Source organism: Carettochelys insculpta, chromosome 4, assembly GCF_033958435.1.
Source record: "Carettochelys insculpta isolate YL-2023 chromosome 4, ASM3395843v1, whole genome shotgun sequence".
NCBI lineage: Eukaryota > Metazoa > Chordata > Testudines > Carettochelyidae > Carettochelys > Carettochelys insculpta.
The window spans coordinates 60,964,435-60,989,255 of NC_134140.1; the positions used below are offsets into that span (position 1 = coordinate 60,964,435).

The following is a 24,821-nucleotide window of genomic DNA, read 5'->3' on the forward strand; positions in this document are numbered from 1 at the left end:
GAGGTTTTAAAAATGCATTTTTTTTATTTGGTACCATTATGGTTCATATTTGAAGTAATTATATTTCTCCCTCTCTCAAAAAAAAGAAAAAAACTCATTAAAGCTGGACTTTCACATGCTCAGGACTTCAGAAAACATCAAATAAGATACTGCATTAGCAGGAGGCAGATCAGGGTAGAGTAGCTGCGCCAAAATTTCTGTACTTGGGCCTGGGCATAAGAAAAAAAATAGCAGGAGAGGGGAGAAATGAAAAAAAATTGACTGGAGAGAGGAAAGGCAACCTCAGATGGAGAAAGCGTAAAAAAAGATTCCTGAAGTTGCCTGAGGCTTACAGAACAATCCTGCCTCCCCCTGAATATTTGTCAGATGGTGGGATAGCAATGCCATATGTAGACTCCTTCCCCCCAAAAAAAACAATTACAGAAACAGGGGGAGTAATGCTTGGAGGTGGGGAGATGAAACATTGTGGAATAAGGAGATCGTAGGGTTTCACAGAGGTTGAAAAGAACTTCTGGATGGTTGTCTCCATGCTTTTAACAGCCTTTCACACAGTGGCAAAGATCAGGAAGGGACATTACAGTCAATCTTTGATCTAATGGATTAAGGGGGCAGTGAGCAGTGCGGAAGGGGTTGTCTATTGTTCCCAAAGCCCACTAAATCGGGGTCCATTTACTATAATAAGAATAAAACTTTGTTCCCAGAATAAATCTTGACGAGTCCATTCAATCTGAATTTCACCCAGCTTTACACACCATGCAGTCTTCTACTTGAAGGGTGCCAAAGAGGCCCCATTTTACCTGGAGAAGTAAGTGTTAAACTCTAACATTTGCATGGTTCTCCTATTTCCTCCTTTTACAGAAGACAAATGAAATTTATTGCTTCTTTGAGAACTATAAAACTCCTCCAACTTACTAGATATATTTTTCCCCTCCAAGTTCTCAGACCACTCTAAAACCATGTTTACATTTAAAACAAAAAGCACATGAACAGGAGCTGTATCAAAAACTCACATTAGAGGAACTCAAAAAGTTAGGCCCTTTTCTCTTTATTTGGGTTCATCACTACCGATTAAGTGACATCAAATGTTTTAAAATATTAACTGTTTTCCTAGTGTACACAAAGCTAGATTTCTTTTTTTTTTTTTTTTTTTTACTAAAATATCTAAAAATTTCATTTAAACAAAGGGCCTAAGTAATTTGATAGACGTAACTCTTTTATTCAAAAACAAATAAGAATATATAATTTCAAATATAACTGTCAGTCTATATATGTAGATTGACCACCTCATACACGTTTTTAGTATCTTACATTCCAAATAATCTTAAAAGCCAAAATATGTAAGGATTTTGACCAAAACAACCCTTGAGATAGAGAAAAACAGGTAAGTAGGAAGAGAATAACACGTCATTAAAAACGCTCAGCACACACCAATTATAGTAGACTCTCACTGTAAAATTGTCTGTCCACTACTAGCTATCAGGGTAATGTAACAAGGGGAAAAAATGTTTTTCAATCACTGTCATCCATCATCTCGGTAAACGAGTAAAATGCGTACTTTGCCATCTGCTAGCTATTAAGTTTGTGTAATCATAAAATATGTAATGTAATCATAAAACTACACTATTAATACCTACTCTTTCAATTTATAAACAAATTCTTCTACCTGTCAAATGATTTCATACTAGCACGAGGCTTGAACCTTTTGTAACACTTACCTTCAATCTAGTCGTCCATCTAAGATACAGCTGTCTCCCATTCAGTCCTCCTCCGTTTAGAAAATGCTCAGTACAGCAGTACTCTGTGCGATTCCACAAGATACTGTATGAAAAGAAGAGTCAGTAAATGATCTGGCCGTCAGGGCTCTGAACACTTCAGCATTCAAGAGCTACAAAACTAGCACTGCTCTTGTTTAAACAGATGTTTTACTGCCACCAAGGCAGAAGACAGTTCTGAGGTTCAGGGGAGATCTTTTGTGCACTTCATATCTATTTTTTGAATAAAGATATTTGCATGGACATTTAAAAACAAAAATTTCTCCAGAAATCATACATTACGTAAAATTAAGTATAGCTTGTTAAAATGAAATCTCCTTAAGACAGCTTAGAAGCAATGCAATTTTAACACATTTTAACTGGTGGGAGGAAGTTTAAGTCTTTTTAAAAAAAAAAAATAGGTTTTTAAGGAGATCTATTAAGAAACAAAAACATCACCGCCATCAAATGACTAAGGCTGCATCTACACAGACCTGTAGTGCTAGCAGCTTCATGCTAATGAGCAGTCTCAATTGCAAATGGCTGCTCATTAGCATAGCCACATGAGATCTTGCGGCTGGCAGAGGCTGCTGCCAGCAGTGAACAGGCCATGTAAATGTGCCTCTTCTGGGGGGCGGGGGAGACTGTTGCCAGCCCCTTAAGCCTTTTTTTTGCACGGCCATGATAATAAGCAGCCATTTGCAATCGTGAGACTGCTCATGAGCGTGAAGCTGCCAGCACTAGAGGTCTGTTTAGACCCAGCCCAAAAGTATAAGTAGTCAAGGGCTTTTTATTTTATTTTATTTTTTTAGGTTTACAAACTGTTAAAAACTATTCACAATAACCACGAAAATTTTAACACGTAAGAAAGATCATTGTTATTAGGCGTGCACTAGACTGATTCACAGCTAATTGATCAAATATTGATCATATTATAAAATGTAGCCAAGAATTTTAAAGCACTAATGTATTAGAACAGTAACAACAACCACCACCACAATGAGTAAGGCTTTATAAACTGTTATAGGCTTGGCCTGGGATAAATATTTATGTCTAAATTACAAAAAATATGTATTACAGGTTGCACCTCCATGGTTCAGCACCCTTGGTACCTCAGTGGTCTTAGATGAGGGATTTTGCCAAAACCAGGGGAGGTGAATGCTCCTTGGTCCCTGGCCACCCCTGCTGGCCTGCTGCAGTGGGCTCCCCAGCCCTGGCTCCCTGCAAGGCTTCTGGGGGACACTGCTGCCTCAGCCCCGTCACCCCCCGTGGGGCTGCCAGGAGGCTAGCCTGGAATGCCCTCCAGCCCTGGCCCTCTGGGATGCTCCTGGACCAGATAATGCTGGTTTTTGGAGATGCAACCTGTACTTTAATTCAGCAAAATTTGAATCAATGAAATGAAATGAAAATGAAATCTTTGAATCTAAAGAAAACAATAATTACTGCCTTTTCAACAATGGTAGTTTAGTATTTAAATATGTAATTTATTCAAGATAGAGAAGTTACTCACCGTAGTAACGATGGTGCTTCGAGATGTGTCCCCGTGGGTGCTCCACAATAGGTGTCGGGCTCGCCCCAGTACCGCAGATCGGATCTTTCCAGCAGTTTCTGCCGGACCGCACATGTGCCAGCACGCGCGGCTCCCGTCCACGTGCGCGATCCGGTCCCCGCCAGTTCCTTGACCAACCGCCTCGGATGCTCCTGAAAAACACTAAACAGAGATCTGAAGCGGGGAGGATGGGTGGGTGGTGGAGCACCCACAGGGACACATCTCGAAGAACCATCGTTACTACGGTGAGTAACTTCTCTTTCTTCCTCGAGTGTCCCCGTGGGTGCTCCACAATAGGTGACTATCCAGCAGTAACCCAAGAAAGGAGGTGGGTAATCGGGTTATGTGCAGCTTGCCCCCAAAAGGACCGCTGTCGAGAGACAAGTATCCTCTTAGAATAACCTGTGTAGGGCATAATGCTTGGCGAAGGTGTCATAGGATGACCATGTCTCCGCTCTGCAGATGTCTTTTAGCGCAATGCCCTTGAAAAAGGCTGTTGATGCCGCCACCGCCCAAGTGGAGTAAGCCCTAGGCAAGGCCAGTAAAGGAGTCTAAGTTCATAGCACATTTTTATACAGGATACGATGTGCTTCGAGATTTTCTGCAAAAAGAGACCTTCTCCTTTTGATCTGGGAGCGAGAGAGACTAGGAGTCTTTCCGTTTTTCGGAAGGACTTAATCCTGTGTATATAAAAAGCCAGCGCCCTCCTCACGTCCAGGAGGTGTAGGCGCGCCTCTTTGTTGGAGTTATGAGGCTTTGGATAAAACAAGGGTAAGACTATAGGTTCGTTAATATGAAACTCTGAAGAAACTTTCGGAACAAAGGCTGGATGCAGCCGTAAGGTTACCGCCTCCTTCGAAAATACTGTGCAGGGTGGCGTTGCCATAACTGCCGCGAGCTCGCTCACCCTGCGAGCTGATGTGATTGCAAGAAGGAAGGTCGTCTTTATCGTAAGGAGATGGAGGGAAACCGTGGCTAAGGGTTCAAACGGTGGCCCCGTTAGCGCGTTAAGCACCAGGTCCAAGCTCCACGAAGGCGGAAGCAGTTTCTGAGGGGGGTACAGGTTTACCAGCCCCTTGAGGAACCTGGTAACCATGGGATAGGCAAACACCGTGGGCCCTACCTCTTCGTGTCGGAAAGCCGATATAGCGGCAAGGTGGACCTTCAACGAGGATAGGGAGAGTCCGCCTCTCTTGAAGTCCAGTAAGTATTCTAATATTACAGGTATAGGCACAGCAAGGGGAGTTAATTGCTTGGTGGAACACCATGCAGTGAATCGAGTCCATTTGTGCTTGTAGGTCTTCCTGGTGGAAGTCCTTCTGCTACTTTCTAGGACTTGTTGCACTCCCTCTGTACATGTGCTCTCTAGGGAGCTGAGCCATGGATTAACCATGCTTGCAGTCGCAGGCCTCAGGGGTGTGGGTACACTATAGACCCCTGGGTTTGCGTGAGCAGGTCCGGCGCCACCAGAAGGGGCATCGGTGGACGGTCCGACATGCGCAGGAGTAAGGGGAACCATTGCTGTCGATCCCAAGTTGGGACTACTAGGATCACGCGGGCTCTCTCTCTCCTGGCTTTCTGCAAGACCTTGTGGATGAGCACTGTGGGAGGAAATGCGTAGAGCAGGGGGCCCTTCCACGAGATCGCGAACGCGTCCCCCAGGGACCCCCGTCCCAGTCCTGCCCTGGAGCAGTATTGTGGGCACTTCTTGTTGCGATGAGTGGCAAACAGGTCTATCTGGGGAAACCCCCATGCATGAAAAATTGGTCGTAGCAGATGGGAATGGATCTGCCACTCGTGTGTGAGTGCGAAGCGCCTGCTCAACTGGTCTGCCTGCACGTTGTGAGCGCCTGGTAAATACGAGGCTTTCAAAGTTATATTGTTGGTGATGCACCAGTTCCACAGGCGGACTGCTTCCGCACATAAGGCACGGGACCGAGCTCCTCCTTGTCTATTTATATAAAACATGGTGGAGGTATTGCCTGTATTGATCCCGACTACTTTGCCTTGTATATAGTCTCGAAAGTGTTTGCAGGAGTTGAACACTGCTCTGAGCTCCAGTATATTTATGTGGAGCGACTGTTCCGTAGGGGACCACAGTCCCTGCGTCACCTTTTCGCCCACGTGTGCTCCCCATCCTATGTGGGAGGCGTCGGTGGTGAGGAAGATAGAGATTTGTGGTTGATGAAAGGGTACCCGTTAGCATGTTCTTGGGGTTCACCCACCATTGCAGGGATCTGCGCACCTCTGTCGTGGGCGACACCACCCTGTGGATGGTGTGTGCTGCTGGTTTGTAGACACTCACCAGCCAGTGCTGCATGCTGCGCATATGCAATCTGGCGTTCTGTACTACGAACGTTGCTGCTGCCATATGGCCTAGCAGCTGTAAGCACATTAGAACCGGCACCGTGGGGCTGAAGGTGATGAGTTGCACGAGGGAACCAATGGCGTGAAAGCGGGCATCTAGTAGATAAACCCTTGCTGTGATGGAGTTTGTGTGTGCCCCTGTGAACTCTATGTCCTGTGTGGGGTCGATCTTTGACTTCGCCAGGTTGATGACCAGGCCCAGCAAAGAGAACGTGCCTGCTGTAACGCGTATCATGCGTAGTACCTCTTCCTTCGAGGCCCCTTTCAGTAGGCACTCGTCCAGATATGGGAATATAAACACCCCCTGTCTGTGCAAGTAGGCTGACACCCCTGCCAGGGTCTTGGTAAATACTCTGGGGGACGAGGAGAGGCCGAACGGCAGAACCTTGTATTGGAAATGTTCTTTGCCGACCATAAACCTAAGAAAACGTCTGTGAGCCGGGTAGATTGTGATATGGAAATACGCGTCTTGTAAGTCGAGGGCTGCAAACCAATCTCCATCGTCCAGTGCCGTAAGTATAGAGACGATTGTGATCATCTGAAAGCATTGTTTGTGCAAGTACCGATTGAGGCCTCGAAGATCTAGGATGGGCCTCCAGCCTCCTGTTTTTTTTTTCTGTAAGGAAGTATCTTGCGTCGAATCCTTTCCCTTGGAGTTGCTCCAGCACTCTTTTCACTGCCCCTATAAGCATAAGATGGTCCACCTCCTGCTTGAGTCTCGCTTCGTGGGAGGCGTCCTTGAGATGGGGCCTGGGTGGAGGTCGTGGCGGTGGGAGTGACTGGAAGGGGATCACGTAACCTCGGCTATGATCTCCAGTACCCATTTGTCTGTGGTGATCTTTTGCCACTGGGCGTAGAATGGTCGGAGGCGATGATGGAACATTAGCTTTGGATGACATTGCGCGATGGTAGTGATAGTGCAGCCCTCGATCTGTCCGTCAAACTTGTTGCCTTTGGCCCTGCCCCGAGGATGCACGGCTCTGTTGGGAACGTCGCCTGGGAGTCCTGTACTGTTGGTGCTGTTGATGCCGCCCTTGCTCGTAGCCCCTTTGGTAGTGAGCACGCTGAGGTTGATACGGGTATCGTCTTTGCTGAGGGTAATACGTTTTCTTTCTATATGGAGGGGTATAAATCCCCAAGGTTCTGAGAGTAGCCCTTGAGTCCTTACTAGAATGAAGGACCGAATCAGTTGATTCGGCAAACAACTTCTGTGTGTCAAAGGGGAGATCAACGATCTTCGCCTGCAGATCCCTTGGGATACCCGATGTCTGAAGCCAGGATTCCCTGCACATGACCACTGCCGTAGCCACTGAGCGTGCTGCCATATCTGCTATGTCCAGGGCGATCTGAACTCCTGTTCCGGAAGGCTACGCAGCCTCGAGGACAATGGCCTTCAGCACCGGCTTCTTATCCTCTGGGAATGAGTCCATGAGGGAAGTCAGCCTGGAGTAATTGTCAAAGTTATGGTTCGCTAGGTGTGCTGTATAATTTGCCATTCAACAGTAGGGTAGAGGAGAAGTAGACCTTTCTGCCCAATAACTCTAGCTTCTTGGCATCTTCGTCCGTTCCCCCCGTCTTGTACTGAGAAGTTTTTGACCTCTGTTGAGACGATTTCACCACCAGAGAATTTGGTTGTGGGTGACTGAACAGGAACTCCATGCCCTTCGCCAGGATGAAGTATTTCTTATCCGCTCTCTTGTTTATAGGCGGAGCGGACGCAGGGGTCTGCCATATCGTGGTAGCGGACTCTGTAATTGCTTCGTCGAGAGGAATAGCTATTTTGGAAGAGGCCGGAGGTCTCAGGTTTTTGAGGAGCTTATGGTGCTTCTCCTGCACCTCTGCTGTTTGGATGCCTTGCGTAAAGGCCACCCTTTTAAACAGCTCTTGGAACTGTTGAGATCGTCCGGGGGGTGGATGTCCCCTGGGGCCGTAGCCTCGTCGGGGGAGGATAGAGAGGAACCACTAGGGTAAGCCTCTCTGGATCCCTCTGGGTCCTGTTGACGGTGATACATCTCGCTGGAGGCTTGCGAGGGGAAATCTTAGGGTTCCAGAATCAATTCCCCCTGAGATATTTGCGTTTCTGTCCCCGTCCGCAATTGCCCTCGGGGATAGTGAACTGTCTGAGGGGACCTGTCCCTGGGGGTATGCCTATGGTGTCTATGCCCCGCATGATAGGGGCAACCATGGCAACACGGGCACGGTTCCTGAGATGGAGACCTGGACCACTCTCGTGGCACATATCCCCGGCGTCTGGGGGAGCGAGATCGTCTGGGTGATTGAGACAATGGTGAGACTGATTTATGATAGTACTCCAGGGGGTTCAAATCCCAGAAAAGGCGATGGTGGCCCGAGCCATGGTGACACTGGCTGGAGGAACAGGGAGGGAGGCTCAGGGTAGACTGGGGGAGACCCCTGCCTCCTTGTTGGAGTTCTCAGCATAAGGGGAGGGCTTAGAGAGCAGCCCTGCAGCCCTGTCTGGAGAAGGGCTGCAGTGCCGGGTTTTCTGTGCTGCCTTTCCCCTCCCTTGTGGGGCTGACTCCGCCCCTTTCCATGCCAGGGATCTCGGCCCCGCAGTTGGTGCCGCGCGGGTGGTCTCCCCCGGTGCCTGCAGGCCGCGTGCCTGCGAGCTCTGCACCGTCAGCGCACTGGGGGTCTGTGCCGCTAGCTGCGGTGCCGCCGGTTCTGGCACTTGCCTGGCCGCCGCGCTGCCCGTGGTGCGGCCCAGCTGTTTGATTATCGGAGGCTCAGCCTCTGCCACATGTGCTTCCGCGCTGCCGCCGCTCGTCTGTGATTGTGGCTGAGGGCTATGTGCTGCACCCGTCCCGCTCACTGTGGCTGCCGGCAGGGATCGGTTTGGCGAGAGCTTCCTCCGTTTTTGCACTGATGGGGTGAGGGAAGCCGCCTTCCTTTTATGGGCCCCTGTGGGTCCCTCTTGTTGGGGCCGCTCCAGCACGTCTGGCTGGAGGGCCTCGTCAAAGAGCAGCATTTTTAGCTGCATGTCTCTGTCCTTCCTTGCTCTAGCTGTGAGCTTTGCGCAGAAGGAGCATTTTTGGGTGACGTGAGATTCCCCCAGGCACCTAATACACTGACTGTGCCCATCGGAGGCCGGCATAGCTTCGCAGCATGACTCTCACTTCTTGAATCCTGAAGAGGACATTGCGGTGAGTCTTTGAGTTGTTAATAGGGTACTTAGCACGTTCTCTGTGCTTGTTCCCCTCTCTTGGGCCCAGCCTGCCGCGGCAGGAGGCTTAATGGCCTTACGTCCCCGGGCCTCCGGTGCTCCTCTTGTTACTAAGGCTTTTATATACTTTTTTTTTTTTTTTTTTTTGCAATAAGAAAATAACAAGCTAACTTAAAGACTGAAAAGAAACTCTAAAAACACTTAAAACATTAAATACGCTGACTCTGGCCGCAGCCTGAGCGGATTCCGTCTGCAGCCGATGGCGGTTAAGAAGGAACTGGCGGGGACCGGATCGCGCACGTGGCCGGGAGCACGCCGGCGCATGCGCGGTCCGGCAGAAACTGCTGGAAAGATCCGATCTGCGGCGCCGGGGCGAGCCCAACACCTATCGTGGAGCACCCACGGGGACACTCGAGGAAGAAAGAATTGTTCTAAAAAAAATGAAATGATCAGAAATCATACAAACACATACCAACCATAAAAGTACTTTGTTTGATGCACTGATCCTATTTAAACGGCTTAAAGACCGTGCATCTATTCTCTCTGTGTTGAAGGAGATAGTTTAATGAATATGAACCCACCTCTCGGTCTCTTGTTTCTTTATGAGTTAATTTTTGTTTCTCTCTTTAGTCACTTTAGACTGAAAATTCTTCTAATTACAGACAGTCTTAACTTGCTTAATATGCTTTGTAAACTACCATGTGTGCTGTGGCCTGGTGCGTACATAGATATATATACACAGATACACAGATATATAAAATGTCTGTTCCAGGAGATATCAGCCAGTCAAAATGATCAACCGTTAATTAGTTCACCTTTTTCCAACATATGGCATTAGCACACTGCCAACTGAGCAATCAAGCCATTTAAGTAGGCCTGTTATGAGGCAACACCTAATGCAATCAAAAAAGCTCAACAAATAGGCAGCAAACTGATACTAACCAGTTAATAAAGAAGCTTGCCAAACCTATTACAGGTATTACTGTAGCACCGAGGCACCCTAGTCAAAAACTGGGAGTCCCAATGCAGCAAGCACTGTACAAATATAGAACAAAGACTGTCCTCCCCCAAAAGCTTCTGTTCTACCAAAAACAACACAAACGCTGAAGAATGAGGTCTATGCCTTCACAACAGCAGCACTGCCACCACACCACAATGGAAATGCCTGGAAATTGCTACAGATGCTGAAGTGGTGGAGTCTAAAATCTCCACTACTTCCTCGCTCTTGGATGTCAAGAAAGTTGGTGCTGCTTAAGGCAAAAGGCCTAATGAGGTTCACAGTAATATTAGCAGCAGTGCACAAAGAGGATTGGCACGATATGTAGTGCTTGAAAACAGTAGTCTAGCCCTTGAAAAGTTCTGTGACTGACTAACCGCAACAAAGCGTGCAGATCGCTGTCTGGTTGGTGCTACATCTGGATCTGGGGATGACCGTGGGCCTTACAGAAATTCTGGTACCACCTGCCAGAGCCTGGCACCTCGATAATTCTGTGACAACTTCACAGAAATTCTGTGCCTTTCTAAAAAGAACAGCTTGCCATTAGTTAGAATCATGCTTTCAAATACTGAAATATGTCTGTTTTCTCACCAGCCATCTTGTAAATTCCTACCTTGCGACATTACTTAACAGAGATGAACTCCTCTTTACATCTGTTACAAATATCCTTGGCAAATTTTCAAAACATTCGAAGTTCAGAAGCCCCAGAATGCTGTACCCTTAAGATAAATTTCAGCATGGGAGATGCTTGACTAATTCCAAACACACTTATTGAAACTTTTCAGAACTGCTTGTCTGCAAAGGGAAAGCTTCTGAAATTCTTATGAATGCTTCTCAGAAGCAAAGGAAGAATAAACCTACATAATCCATAAAAGTATAGCTTCTATAAAGCATAAAATCACAAAACTGGACAGGACCTCAAGAGATCGTCAAGTACAGTCCCCTGCTTGGCCCTGCCATGAGTGCACTGTCTAGACCAGTGTCTCCTCAACTTTTTTTTTCTTTTTCAATATAAAGTACCCCTTTAAAAAAAAGTACCCCCAGATTTCTTTTGCGTACCCCTAAGGGTCCACATACTACCAGTTGAGAAACATGGTCCTTCGGTAACCTGAGGTCTTGAAACAACTGATATCCAACCTTTCCAGATTACTGTACCCTTTTTAGGCGTCTGATTTGTTTTGCCTACCACCAAGTTAAATACCTCATTTACAAACTAATTCCTTACAAAAACATGCAAAAATCTCAGAGGACTACTACTGAAAACTTGCTGACTTTCTACAATATTATTAAATAAATAAAATTGTAATAGAAATATTGTATCTACACTTCAGCAAAAGCCATATGAAATAATAGAAACAAATATCTGAAAGAACTTCTAGATTGTACGGACTTTACCAGTGATTTTTACGCAGCCTGGTGTAAAGTTAGGCAAATATCTAGATGAGTTGATGTACTCCCTGGAAGACCTCCGTATATCCCCGGTTGAGAAATACTGATCTAGATCAGCCCTGACAGGTATTTGTCTAACCTGCTCTTAAAAATCTTCAATGACTGATTCCAAAACCTCTCTACAAAATTTACTGCAGTGCTCAATTACCCCGACAGGATTTTTTCCTAATGTCCAACCTAAACCTCTCTTGCTACAGTTTAAACCCACCACTGTTTGTCCTACCATCAGGGATTCAGGAAAATGATTTCTCTCTCCTCCCTGTAACATCCTTTTAAATAACTGAAAGCTGTTATGTCCTCTCTCAGTCTTCTCCTTTCCAGACAAAACGAACTGTTCTCTCTCTCTTTCCTCACAGGTCATGTTTTCTAGACCTTTAATCTATTGCTAGTCCAGTGTCGAATATTTCACATTTTCTCTGAATGCAGTGTTTTTTTAAATGATTACTAGAAGACCTCCTGAACCAACATAGAGTATCCATGGATCTATTGTTTAGATCCTTTTTGTTGCTCTTCTCTGGTCTGTTTCCAATTTGTCCACATCTTTCCTGAACTATGGTATCCAGAACTGGACCTAATACTCCAGTTGAGGCCTAATCAGTGCAAGTAGTACTCCTTGTATCTTACAACACTCCTACTAATGCTTAGGCTAGGGCTATGACTATACTAGACAAAGAAGTCGACTGCTGATAAGCAGATTTTAGCTACGCTATTTGAATCTAAACCCACGCATGAAACTAAACTCATGAAGATCAACCCTGAGGGGGTTGATCTTCCACGGTAGTGTGGCTGTAGTAGCCCCAGAATGAGGTTTTCTTTCTTTTGCAATACTATCACTGTTGACTCATTTAACTTGTGCTCCACTATGGTCCCCAGCTACCTTTCCACAATACTCCTTCCTAGACAGTTATTTCCCATTTTGGGTAAGTAATGGATTGGTCCGCTCTAAGTGCAGTACTTGGCATTTGTCTTCCTTGAATTTCATTCCATATACCAGTTTGTCCAGACAGTTTCAATTTTTCATCCTATTCCCCAAAATACTGGCATGCATGCACATACCCACCCACCCTTCTGCCAGCTTGGTACCATTTGTAAACTTAAGTGTACTTTCTATGCCACTGTCTAAATCAATGATGAATATACTGAACAAAAATGGCCCCAGAACTGATTGATACAGAACCCCACCACTATGCTCTTCCAGCAGGACTGTGAATCTATTATAATTACTCTTTGAATATGGTTATCCAAACAATTAAATGCAATAAATATTAATATGCTATTCCTTCAAATTGCAGGTCAATGTAATCAACAAATATAAACTAAAATTAAGTTTTAAAATAGAGGATGAGAAGAATTTATAAATGTTACCAGTTTTAAACCTTTGACAATACATCACACTTCGCTCTTCATTAAATCATGCTGTTAAAACACCTTTTGGCTTTACAATATCATCTAATAATAGAGTCTGTCACTAGTCATAGCAAGATTTTAAAAAAGTTAGCAACTAAAAATCAGTGTTTAACTTGTATTATTAAACGAAGCATTATTTTCCTTTAAATTTTTACCACCTATAGAAGAAGCATCAGATTATCACACATACTAAGAAATAAAACATTACCATATTCTTCAATTTCTATATTCTGTTAAATGATCTGAAAATTTAATGGTCTTTTAAAAAGGTCAGATTTTGATGTAGGCTATTGACAAAGGGGAAACATAGGATTGAGACAGCAGAACTAGGCACAAACGGGATCGGCATACTTTGTCTACAAATTTGCATTACAAATAATGACAAGATATGAATGATTTTTAATTCATCATCTGGAACAGGGGTGGTATTGAGCATCTCAGATGCCATGGACTGGTACCAAAAAATCGACTAAACTAATTCACTAAATGTCATTACAACTGACTTGAAAACTGCACACAAAACTAAAACAGCTTATTACTTTTCTTACACCCTCCTCCTTCCTCACACCTTGTCCTATGTTTTACCCATTGGTAATGTCTTGTTTTGCCGACTGTAAGCTATTGAAGCAAGAACTGTCATTTACTAAACCTGTACAGTGCTTACAAACAGAGTCCCACCCTGCCTGAGACATTAAGGTACAATGGAAAAGCAATGGTAAATCATAAGTGATATTGAATTTAAGGATTTCAACCAAAGTCTTGGTGGTGGTGGAGGGGAATTTCAGCAATAAACAATAGATCTATGGATACTCTATGTTGGTTCAGGAGGTCTTCTAGTAATCATTGAAAAGTTATTGGGTTCAGAGAAAAATGTGATATATTCAATACTGGACTAGCAATAGATTAAAATAGACAAAGTTTGATATCACATAAATAATCAGGACTAGGGACTATGGACAGGATTTTTTAAAGGTATTTTTGCATTTAAAGATGCGGCTATGCATCCAGTTGGATTTTCAAAAGCATCAAGGATAGTTGCATGAATTATGCCCTGGAGAATCCCTAAAGCAACACTAATATGAGCTACAACATTCACCTCAGGCATATTGGAGTAAGCTGCTTCAACTTAAACTGGCTTCCAAAAGAATGAAGGAGCTGATACAGGAGCATAATAGGGTTGTCTATGGCTTTGCTGATTTATCAGCCACGGGGAATAGGAAAAACACTGGATTCTCCATGCTAGATATAAGTCACACAGAGCTCTTTGTATCTTGTGGTGACTCTACTGTGATCAGCTAAGCTTTAGGGAAGATTTATGTTTGAGGTGTGGTGAAATACTATCTTAAATCAGGGCAAGAATCAGGCCTTCTTTATAAGAAGGGCAAAAATTTTGTCATGGATATTTTTAGTAGTAGTCAAGGACAGGTCACAGGCAATAAAATTCACAGAAGCCCATGACCTGTCCATAACTTTTACTGAAAATATGGACAAGTTGTGCGGGCCCTGCAGCTGGAGAAGCATGAGGCGCTGTGGGTGGCACCACAACTAGACACACACTAGTCACTCCAAGCCATGGCTGGAGACACGCCAGCTGCACCAGGCAGGAATCACTGCCATGCGCTCGTCCCACCAAGCAGTGGGGCATGCACACATAGCGTGCCGAGGGCACTCCATTTTGTCACACTGTGGTGACCTGTTCACCACAGGTGGTGTATTGGACACCGCAGTTTAAAAAGGGGTAGCAAAATACATGATGCATAATTTTCCTCTACTCTGAGGCATGTAAAACTAGACATGATAAATGAGGCAGCTCAATTTCACAAGCAGAAGCATATTAAAAACAACGCCAATAAATGTTTTAAAACTAAAATATTTCTACAGCAGTTTCTCCATAAAACATGCAACATTTACAGTAAGTCAAGATATGGCGTTTTAAGACAGTGGTCCGCAATCAGTGCACCATGAAGCAAGCTTAGTGTGCCTCAGAGACACATGCTGGAAGTGCTGGCCACCCCTCTGCACATATCCCACTGCTAGGTGGAAAAAGAGTATGGCAGCAGCGGCAGCAGCTCTGGTGGGTTGCTGGCATTGAGTTATATGTGGTTGGGGCATGTATATTGGGTGTTCCATGAAATTATGAGTGCTGGAGTGTGCCACAAGGTGATAAAAAGGATGCTGGGAACTGTTTTAAGAAACACCTTCTCTGGCATTCATTTACAGTGACTTTTATAACTCACTCTTGAGAAATGTGATCATCCTGAACTCAGGGAATAAAACCACCACCAAACCACCACCTACTCATTTCTATCTAGAATAGTATGTACACTTAAAACACATCACAATCCATATTACACATATGGAACATATACAAGACACACCAGTGCAGCACCTCACATTTCTAAAGACATTACTATGGAGGTGTCAGCTAAGCTATCTCCTCATTCTACCCTTCACTAGGGTTCTTGAAAAAATTTACAGTTCCTGCTCCTTGCTCTTCATTTGCACTACCTCTCAGGTCATTTCTTCAAAGGATACTGATGTGTGCTGTTCTAGAGAAGTTTCATTCCCGTAAGCATGGCCAATGGCAAAGCCTTGTGGATACCTTCTTAACTTCCAGAGCTATTTCATTTTTGTAGCCCTTTAGTTAGCTCGTGACTTATAAAACAGAAAAAGGATCCATCTGTCTCTTCTTCAAGAATGACTATAAGTCAGTGCAATCAGCAAGACCCTGACATCTACTAGTGAATATGCTTCAGGACCTTCCCAGGTTGTACATGCTCTCGAGGATATTGGCGTTTTCATTGCATATACACAACCTGACGTAAACTAACCTGTGTTGTCTGTATTTTTGAAAACAATCAGCTAAGGAAAAAAAAAAGTGATACTATACTGAGGTGGTTTCAAAGACTGATAAATGAATACAATGGAAAAAACTACAAATCTCATTTTCAGTTTGGTCAAAGGTCAGGCTTTTTTTTTTGTTCGTTTTTGTTTAAGGAAATACAAAACTATAGTTAAACATTTTAGAATATGTAGACATTTAAACATTCCAAAGGTCTTGGCAAAATCATAACCATTCTATAGTCATGTACAAAAACCATCAACACAAGTGTTGATTTGAAAAACAAACAAAATGAACAGCCTGAGCCTCCTAGGAGAATAACGTTTCATGTCCTTGAGCCACATCAGTTAAACTCTATACCTAGGACTTGGATTCACATTTTAAATTAGCAACATATTCTCTATGTAGCGTTAACAATGAAGAAGCCCAAAATCAAATCAGGATACTAAATCTGTGAATGAACTATAATGTGATGGGGACACTACCTGCTGAATAAAGCTGACACCTGTTAACTCAATGCTGTGGAGAATCCCTAAGGGAACTGTTATGATGAACTATGATAAATTCCAAGTACAGATGAGAGAAACTAGTCATATTTCCCAAACAACTACTCTCTCTACTTGAGAAGTAGACTATTTCTAAATATCAATCTGGAAAAAAAAATAAGGCTTCTGTTTAGTCAGATGTATATAGTAGCATTAGTCAGAACATTTAAGCTAACGTGAATTGTCTGGCACAAATGTTTTAGATATATTTCAGTTTCAACACAATTTTTAGAAGGAAAAATTTTTGGAACTGGATAAGTATGGTCACCTGCGATAAGAGAAACAACTTCAAAGTCCCCACTGACCTGGAGAAGAGCTTCATGTACCTAGAGTAGGGATTTCACCCTGTCTCCTCCATACCTCAGCCAGCACTCAAACCTATACACAGTGTGTCTCATTCCTACGAAGTGAATAGAGAGCCAGGGACAACGAACCAAGCAGCTCTTCTTTAAATCAAAAAGAAAAGTTTTGGTCTGAACATGGATATTCTGACACTTTCGTTTTCATATAAACTTTCAAAAGGCTTGGTTGGTTCCATAGGTCACTGAAACAAAACTAAATTTTAAAACCTTGAATGTTGCCACGAACAGAATTCGTGTCCTTTGAAGAAGCTGTAATATATTCCCTCAGAGTGGCTACCAGTCAGGGTTAACAGAAGGTCAACAAGGTGCATCACAGAGTTCCAGCCAGCAACAGCTGAATTACACCTGAAGTTTCATCACCTTTTTACTTTTGGGAGAAGGGTAATAAGCACACAGAGCTAGCCACAGTACTCCTGCATCCCAGAGTGACAGAAAAAGTGGGAAATTAAGAAAATAAGCGTACATAATTCACATACAACCACACAGACTAATGCTAGCTACTGAAGCATTTACAATATAACAGAAGAGCAAACAAACCAGATTCTTAAACCACTAGCTTCAGAAACCCAATCCCCATACATGGGCACATACATGCCGATTAAAGCACGAAGAGGAATGATTATGGGGAAAATGTGGCATTGTAAACCTCCACTGCTTTTATCCTATGCATGGTGTCAGAGTCTTTCCAGTAACGTATGAGAATAAGGAGGCTAGACCACAGTATTTTTGAACCTATGAATCAGTCTGCAGAGCATGAAGTATTTTCACAGAACTTTAGCACTATGCAAGAGGAGGTGAAGGCTGAAGTATGAATATCCGCACACCAAAGAGCTCTGTAAACCTCAACTGCTTAAATGTGCCTAGCTCAAGTCCTGTGACAAATCTGTCCCAAAATTCACAAGCAGACCCATGGCAGCAACCTGTCCCAAATCTTTAGATGTCTCATCTAATCACAGGGAAGCAAAATCTACACCCATTCAAGCACCAGGGCTTTGATTTATAATTCCTCTCTGTTTTAGATGACTACTCCAGCCTGATGCACAGACAAGCGCTGTTCCTTACCTATAAAGAGGACCAACAATTTATGGCCTCCCAACTTGTGCAGTCACTGTGAAAAGAGAACAGTCTTTCTTCTTTCACATACCATGCAACTGCCAACGTAGTGTCCCAAAACGGCATACACAGATAGGAATTTGCTGCAGATTACCAGCTACCAGAATGAGAAGGGTAACCGAATTAGTCTGTATAGTCAAAAACAACTAGAAGTCCTGTGGCACCTTATTGACTCAGCTAGTAAAAGACTGTCTACAGCCTTGTTCAAAGAAATACATAGCCTATACCACACTTTAGGCAATTAACTCAGCTTCTGGAGTATTCTCTGCAGCTGTGTGGGGAATTCTGACAGTCAACATGGTCCTTTCCAATGATCCCCTTGGAAATCTGCACAGGCACAATGTTGCACTGTATTTCCAAGAGACGCTGATGTGATATTTCCAAATCAAAATTTATGGTTTCTTTTCGGTTTCAATATTTTGCTTAAAAACCTAAAGTTTTCCATGAGCAGTTTAAAAAAAAAACAAAATGAATTCTCTCAGAATTGACCGGCTCTATTCCATCTAGCCTACATTTCAGGTTTCTCCCTACAGAGTATTTACATTTCAAACTACTTTCCTTCAGAACGATAAAGAATAATGGTCACTTAATATTTTTCCCCGTAAATAACAGATAAATATTTTCCATCTTAAAGATCTGAATTACAAGATTTGATCCATGTCAATAGAAGCTCCTGTTTTTGTGGAAAGCTGAGTTATTTTGGAACCTAGTAGAGTAAAATGCAATTTTAGTGACAGATTGTTTATCATGACATATTTGTTCCTAGGGGAAAAAAAATCCTGAAGTAATCAAAAATCAGTTTTAAAGCATCAATTTTGTCTTTGTAGTTGTGGCAGAACAAAGACAGCTTCTTGTGGAAACCTGCCAAGAATTGAACTGACTCCCCGCCACCCCCAAAGAAATCCTCCAAAAATAATCCTATCCCAACTCCACTAGACAGGCATTTGGAAGGAGAATAATACTTCTGCTTAAAGGGACTGTGCCACATAAGGGGGTGATTGGACACAATATCTTTTAGCACAATGTAAATGCAAAAATTCTATAGTCCTGTCCAGTGCCTTTTTCCATAACAAAAGGAGACACCGATACACAGCTCACTCCCCATGCCCCGCATCCAGTCCTGTGACTGGGGTTGCCAAGGTGCTGGTACTCAGTACCTGTAAGTAAAGGCACAAAAATAGCACTGGTGCTGTCGAATGCCATGATGAGAAAAGTTATTCCCTTTGTCTATATACAGGCATCCATATTAAAGCTGATGGAAAGCAGTATCATTGGCAAACTTATGAGGTAAAGAAGGTAATTAGTTCTCTCTCCATAGCTGTGTCTACACGTGCATGCTACTTCGAAGTAGCGGCACTAACTTCGAAATAGCGCCCGTCACGGCTACACGCGTCAGGCGCTATTTCGAAGTTAACTTCGACGTTAGGCCGCGAGACGTCGAAGTCGCTCACCCCATGAGGGGATAGGAATAGCGCCCTACTTCGACGTTTAACGTCGAAGTAGGGACCGTGTAGTTGTTGCGCGTCCCGCAACGTCGAAATTGCGGGGTCCTCCATGGTGGCCATCAGCTGAGGGGTTGAGAGACGCTCTCTGCAGCCCCTCAGCTCAATGGTGGCCGCGTGGAGCGGCCCCTTAAAGGTCCCCTCCCCCTACCTTCCTGTGCAGGAAGCTGAGGGAACATGCAGGCAGCAGCCCAGACACGCGGCCAGCCTGCACGTCCCTCAGCAGCCACAGGACCCTCAATGGCCGCCCGGTAGCCCCCCCAGGGGAACCCCCCAAGGGGAGCCAGGGCAGCCAGCCCAGCCAGGCTGGCAAGCAGCAGCGGGGCCCCTCCTGGATGGAGGCCGAGCTGCGGGACCTGCTGGGGCTCTGGAGCGAGGAGGAGGTGCTCCAGGTAATGGGGAGCAAGAGGTGGAACACGGATGCATTCGCTCGGCTGGCCGATGGCCTGGCTGCCCGGAGTCACCCTGCCCGCACTCCTGATCACGTCAAGAGTAAGGTGAAGGAGCTGCGGCAGGGTTACTCCTGGGCCCGGGATGCGGCCGGCCGATCTGGGGCCGCCCCCGTCACTTGCCCCTTTTACAGGGAGCTCAGGGACATCCTGGGCCCCTGGCACACCTCCTCCCCTCCGGCCACCCTTGATACTTCGGCCGACGAGCCCCAGCAGGCCCTTCAGCCGGAGTCCGCCCCGGAGGTAAGCCCCACAGCCTGGGGGCCCCCCCCCGGACAATCGCGGCAGGAGAAGGAGGAGGAGAAGGAGGGGGGCTCCTCCTCCGCAGAATCCGGGCTGCAGATCCTCCTCCTGCCATCCCGGAGCAGCAGCCGGACCTCCGCCCCCCGGGGATCTCTGGACTGTGGGAGTGGACCGACAGGTATGTACCCCCCTCTGGTGTACACCCCTGGGCTTGAGGGGTGGGGGGTAATAGATGTGTCCAGGGCCCCCCACATGCTCACATGGCCATGGCCCCAAGGACAGCAGGGCCACATCCCTCACAGCAGTGCATCAGCCCCTGCCCCCCCCGCACCCTGCATGACAGTGCCATGCCCCATCCCCGGGGCAGGGGGGAGCGGAACCTCGAGGGGCCCCTGGGAGGAGGGGGTGGGACACCCTGCAGCAGCAGCAACAGCAGCATGTGATGGAGTGGGGGGAGTGCAAAAGGGAGACTCAGGCTAGATATGAGCAACAAGAGCCGAATAGCTCCCAGGGGCAAAGGATGATCCTGGGGCTACAGCTGGCAGGTGACACCTCTGCCCTGAACAAAGAGGAGGGAGAAGCCAAGCTGGCTTTGAATTGGGGGTGGGGAGGGCGGGGGCCACAGGTAGAGGCTAGGGGAAGGGAGAGCTGGAAGGCAGCCAGCCTGAGGAGGGGGAAAGCTGCATCCCAGAGGGGCACCCCTTGGGGTCTTCTCCCCAGGATGGGTTGGAAGGACTGTCTCTTCTGACAGCTGGTGCTGTCACTCCTGGGAGAAACTGGGCATCTGTGGCCTAAGAAACATCTCCTGTCAGACCCTGCGGAGTGAAGTGAGAGTCGCTCGCACCAGGGGATGGGGTGCAGTGCAGGGGGACCCCTGAACCCCATCCATCACAGCAGCATCTCCCAGGGACGGGGATAGGGAACCTGCAGCACAGGGCTGGGGGGACAAAGGTCACGGCTCGGGGCCCACACTAACGCCTGTCTCCATTCTTCTTCCCCCGCCCCGCCTCCTATGTCCCGCAGCTGCACCATCGGAAGGACCAGAAGGGAGTGCCGGCGAGGCATCAGTGGTCCCGGAGACCTCTCCGGGGCCATCGCTCCAGGCAAGCCCCTCAGCCGAGGACCGACCAGCCCCACGGCGGGCTAGACGGCGCACCCCACGCCACCACCAGCTGACGGTGACGGAACCCCAGCTGCTGGCCATCCACTGTCGGCAGCTGGAGGTCGCGGAGCAGCACCTGCGGGTGGAGCAATGGCACCTGCACCTGCAGAAGCGGGCGCTGGCCTGGTGCCAAGAGGCATGGGGGGCCTACATGGAGACTTTCAACCGCCTGGTGGACTACGTGGCCCCCCATGCCGCACCAGCCACCGCAGCGCCCGCCCTGCCTGCTCCACCTGCCGCACCACCAGCTGCTCCACACATCGCCGTCCCATCCGCCATCGCCCCGCCACCCACCACCAAGGGCCGGAGCACTGAGGGACCCCGGGAGCCAGCTGAGACTCGCCGGGCATATCTTCCCGTCCGCCCCGCCCCCAGCCAGCCCCGGACAGAGCTGCGGCCATGGCAGGGCTCGGGACGTGGCCCCCCACCTTGTATATAGTTGGGACTTATTAATTTGTGCCCCCAGTTTGCCCCCTCCCCCCCATGTAAATAGTTCTCTCCTTTATCATCCCTGGTTTTCTTTTTATTAGTGAACAAACTTTTTTATTACTATTGTTTTATTTGTACATATTACTTTGGTTCCACACATGTTATATATAGTTTGTTCTTGTTTTATTTATAGTTAAAAAAAAAAAAGTTCTAAAAGAAAAAGCAGTTTAAGTTCAGCCACAAGTGTGTGCTGTCATTTGTCCAGGAAAAGTGGGAGGGGGGTGCGGTTGGGTGCTCCATGGTGTGGGCGTTGGGGCAGGGAGTGTTGTGGAGGAAGGGGTAGGCAGTGGGGGGCCTGGCAGAGTTCACCCTGCGGCCTCATCATCGAAGTGGGCCCGCAGGGCCTCCCGGACCCGGGTCCCTTCGGGGTCCACCTGCCGCCTGGGGGCAGCAGGTGGCTGCATGTGGGCCCTGCCGGCCTCCACAGCCCAGCCCTGGAAAAAGGCCTCCCCCTTGCTCTCCACCAAATTGTGCAGGGCGCAGCAGGCACCCACAATCAGGGGGATGTTGTTGGGGCCCGCATCCAGGCACGTCACGAGACATCTCCAGTGTCCTTTCAGGTGGCCAAATGAGCGCTCCACCACCTGGCGCGCGTTTCAGGCGCTGGTTGAAGCGCTCCTGGCTCGCAGAAAGATGGCCCGTGTACAGGTGCATGAGCCAGGGCCAGAGGGGGTATGCCGCATCTGCGATGATGCAGAGGGGCAGGATGGTGTCCCCCACAGGGATCTCCCGCTGGGGGATGTAGGTCCCTGCCTCCAGCCAGCAGCACAGGCCTGAGTTCCAGAAAACCCGGGCGTCGTGGGTGCTGCCAGGCCAGCCCACATAAATGTCCTGGAAACGGCCCCGGCTGTCCACCAAGGCCTGGAGGACCACAGAATGGTAGCCGCCCTTGCGATTGATGTAGCGTCCTCCACTGTGATGCGGAGCGTGGATAGGGATGTGAGTCCCATCCAGAGCCCCAAAGCAATTGGGGAAGCCCAGGGTGGCAAAGGCCGTGATGGTGGCATCTGGGTCCCCCAGCCTCACGAGCCTGTGCAGGAGCATGGCATTGATGGCACGCACAACCTGCAGGGAAAGCACATGGGACAGCACCAATGAGGGATGAGCAGGGTGTGCGTGGCCCTGCCCTCCCCTGCTCTCCTCTGCCCGGGCCCCCTTCCCCTACCCTCCCCCCGTGGGTTCTCTTACCTCCATGAGGACAGCCCCGCCGGTGGCCTTGCCAACACCAAACTGCTGTCCCACGGATCGGTAGCTGTCTGGAGTGGCCAGCTTCCAGACAGCGATGCCGACCCGTTTCTCCACAGGGAGGGCACGCCGCATGGTGGTGTCCTGGTGCCTGAGGGTGGGGGTGAGCCACTGGCACAGCTCAATAAATGTCTGCTGGCTCATCCTGAAGTTCCTGAGCCAGCGGTCGTCGTCCCACTCCTCAAGCACCAGCCGCTCCCACCAGTCGGTGCTGGTGGGGTAGCTCCACAGCCGCCGGCGTGAGGCCGGGGTGGGGGCAGGGTGCTGCAGGGTTGGGGGTTAAGCCCTGCTGCCCTGGGGGCAGCTCCTCCTCCACTGTAGCAAGGAGGTGCTCAGCTGCCTCCCGCATGGCATGGATCAGGGCAAGCCCTGCTCCTGCCGGGAGGACTGGGTGGACCTCTGGCGGCTGCTGCTGCTGCTGGGGGTCCATGCCTGCATCGCCCGGGGTCTGTGTGCCTATGGCTCCTCAGACCGCGTGCTGTGCAGGCTGAGTGTGTGTGGGAGGGGCCCTTTAAGGGAGCGGCTAGCTGTTGCCCCGGAAGCGCTAGTCCGCCCTGTGACCCAGTCTGCAGCTGTGCCTGGCATCCCTATTTCGATGTGTGCTACTTTGGTGTGTAGACGTTCCCTCGCAGCACCTATTTCGATGTTGTGCTGCGCAACGTCGAAGTTGAACATAGACATTGCCAGCCCTGGAGGACGTGTAGACATTTTTCATCGAAATAGCCTATTTCGATGTAGGCTTCACGTGTAGACGTAGCCCATGACAGTAATCTGAATTCCAAGTGCAACATAATCTAAGGAGACCACTAAGAATGGGCCACTGGAAAGCATGGAGGCCAGGTGCTTCTGGACTTTTTCAAAAATTTGAAATGCAGGATTATTGCCTATGCTGCATTACAGGCTTCCCCTTTAAGATTTCTTGTGTAAGGTGCATGATTGTGACAGTCTCCTGCTGAGGTGGAGAATAGACTAGGAAAGAAAGATTAAACAAGAAGTTCTGTACCACCTTACAGAGTAACAGATAATTTGGAGCATAAGCTTTTGTGGGCAAAGACCTGCTTCGTCAGATGGGTGAGTGGGTGGAGGGGTGGGGAGCTCAGAGAAGGGATAAAGAGGGAGTCTCAGTCAAGGGGAAGGCCAGAGCTGACAAGGTCTGTTCAGTCAGAGGATGTGGCCCATTAGCAGTTCATGTGGAGTTGTGAACATCAAGAGAGGAGAAATCAAGTCAGTTCAGTCAGGGAAGATGCAGTCACTATCAGTAGTTAATGCGGAGGTATGAACATCAAGAGCAGACAAATTACTTTTCTAATGGCCCAATCACTCCCAGTCTCTGTTCAGTCCTTGGTTGATGGAGTCAAATTTGCAAATGAGTTGCAGCACTGAAGTCTCTGGAGTTTTGTTTTTTTTTTTTGGAAGGTTTTTTGTTGTAGGACTGCTACTTTTAAATCTGTTACTGAGTGTCCAGGGAGACCGAAGTGTTCTCCTACAGGTTTTTTGTATGTTCCTGGTCCTGATGTCAGATTTATGTCCATTTATTCTTTTATGTAGAGACTGTCTAGACCGGCCAATGTAAAATTGCAGCGGGGCATTGCTGGCACATAATGGCATATATTCTATTAGTAGATGTGCAGGTGAAAGAGCCCCTCATGGTGTGGTTGATGTGGTTAGGTCCTGTGATGTTATCACTGGTGTAGATGTGATCAGAGTTGGTCGTGAGGTTTGTTGCAGGGATTGGTTCCAGGTGTAGAGTTAGTGTGGTGTGGTCTATAATCGCTTGTGAGAATTTGTTTAAGGTTGGCAGGCTGTCTGTTGGTGAGGACAGGCCTGCCTTCCAAGGTCTGTGAGAGTGAAGGATCATTGTCCAGAATGGGTTGTAGATCACTGATGATGTGCTGGAGAGGTTTTAACTGGGGTCTGTATGCGATAGCCAGTAGTGTTCTTGTTTTCCTTGAGAAGCCTGTCGTGTAGCAGGTGGCTTCTGGGTACCCATCTGGCTCTGTCAATCTGTTTCTTCACTTCCTTAGGTTGGTACTATAGTTTCAAGAAAGCTTGGTAAAGGTCTTATAGGTGTTTGTTTCTGTTTGAGGGATTGGAGTAAATGCAGTTGTACCTTAGTGCCTGGCTGTATACAATGGACCATATAGTGTGCCTTAGATGGAAGCCCAAGG

The 24,821-nt window shown here is 47.3% G+C and overlaps 1 protein-coding gene across 3 annotated transcripts in view; it reads right to left on the reverse strand.

Annotated features, from left to right (window-relative positions):
• TENM3 (teneurin transmembrane protein 3) overlaps positions 1-24,821 on the reverse strand; it is a 676,880-nt gene that overhangs the window by 558,491 nt on the left and 93,568 nt on the right. For 2 of the 3 annotated variants that reach the window (XM_074992970.1, XM_074992971.1), the window contains exon 2: positions 1,716-1,818. The exons of the other annotated variant lie outside the window; for it this stretch is intronic. The gene's annotated coding sequence lies outside the window, so the exon portion shown is untranslated. The remainder of the gene's footprint in view (positions 1-1,715; positions 1,819-24,821) is intronic. 3 annotated transcript variants of the gene reach the window in all.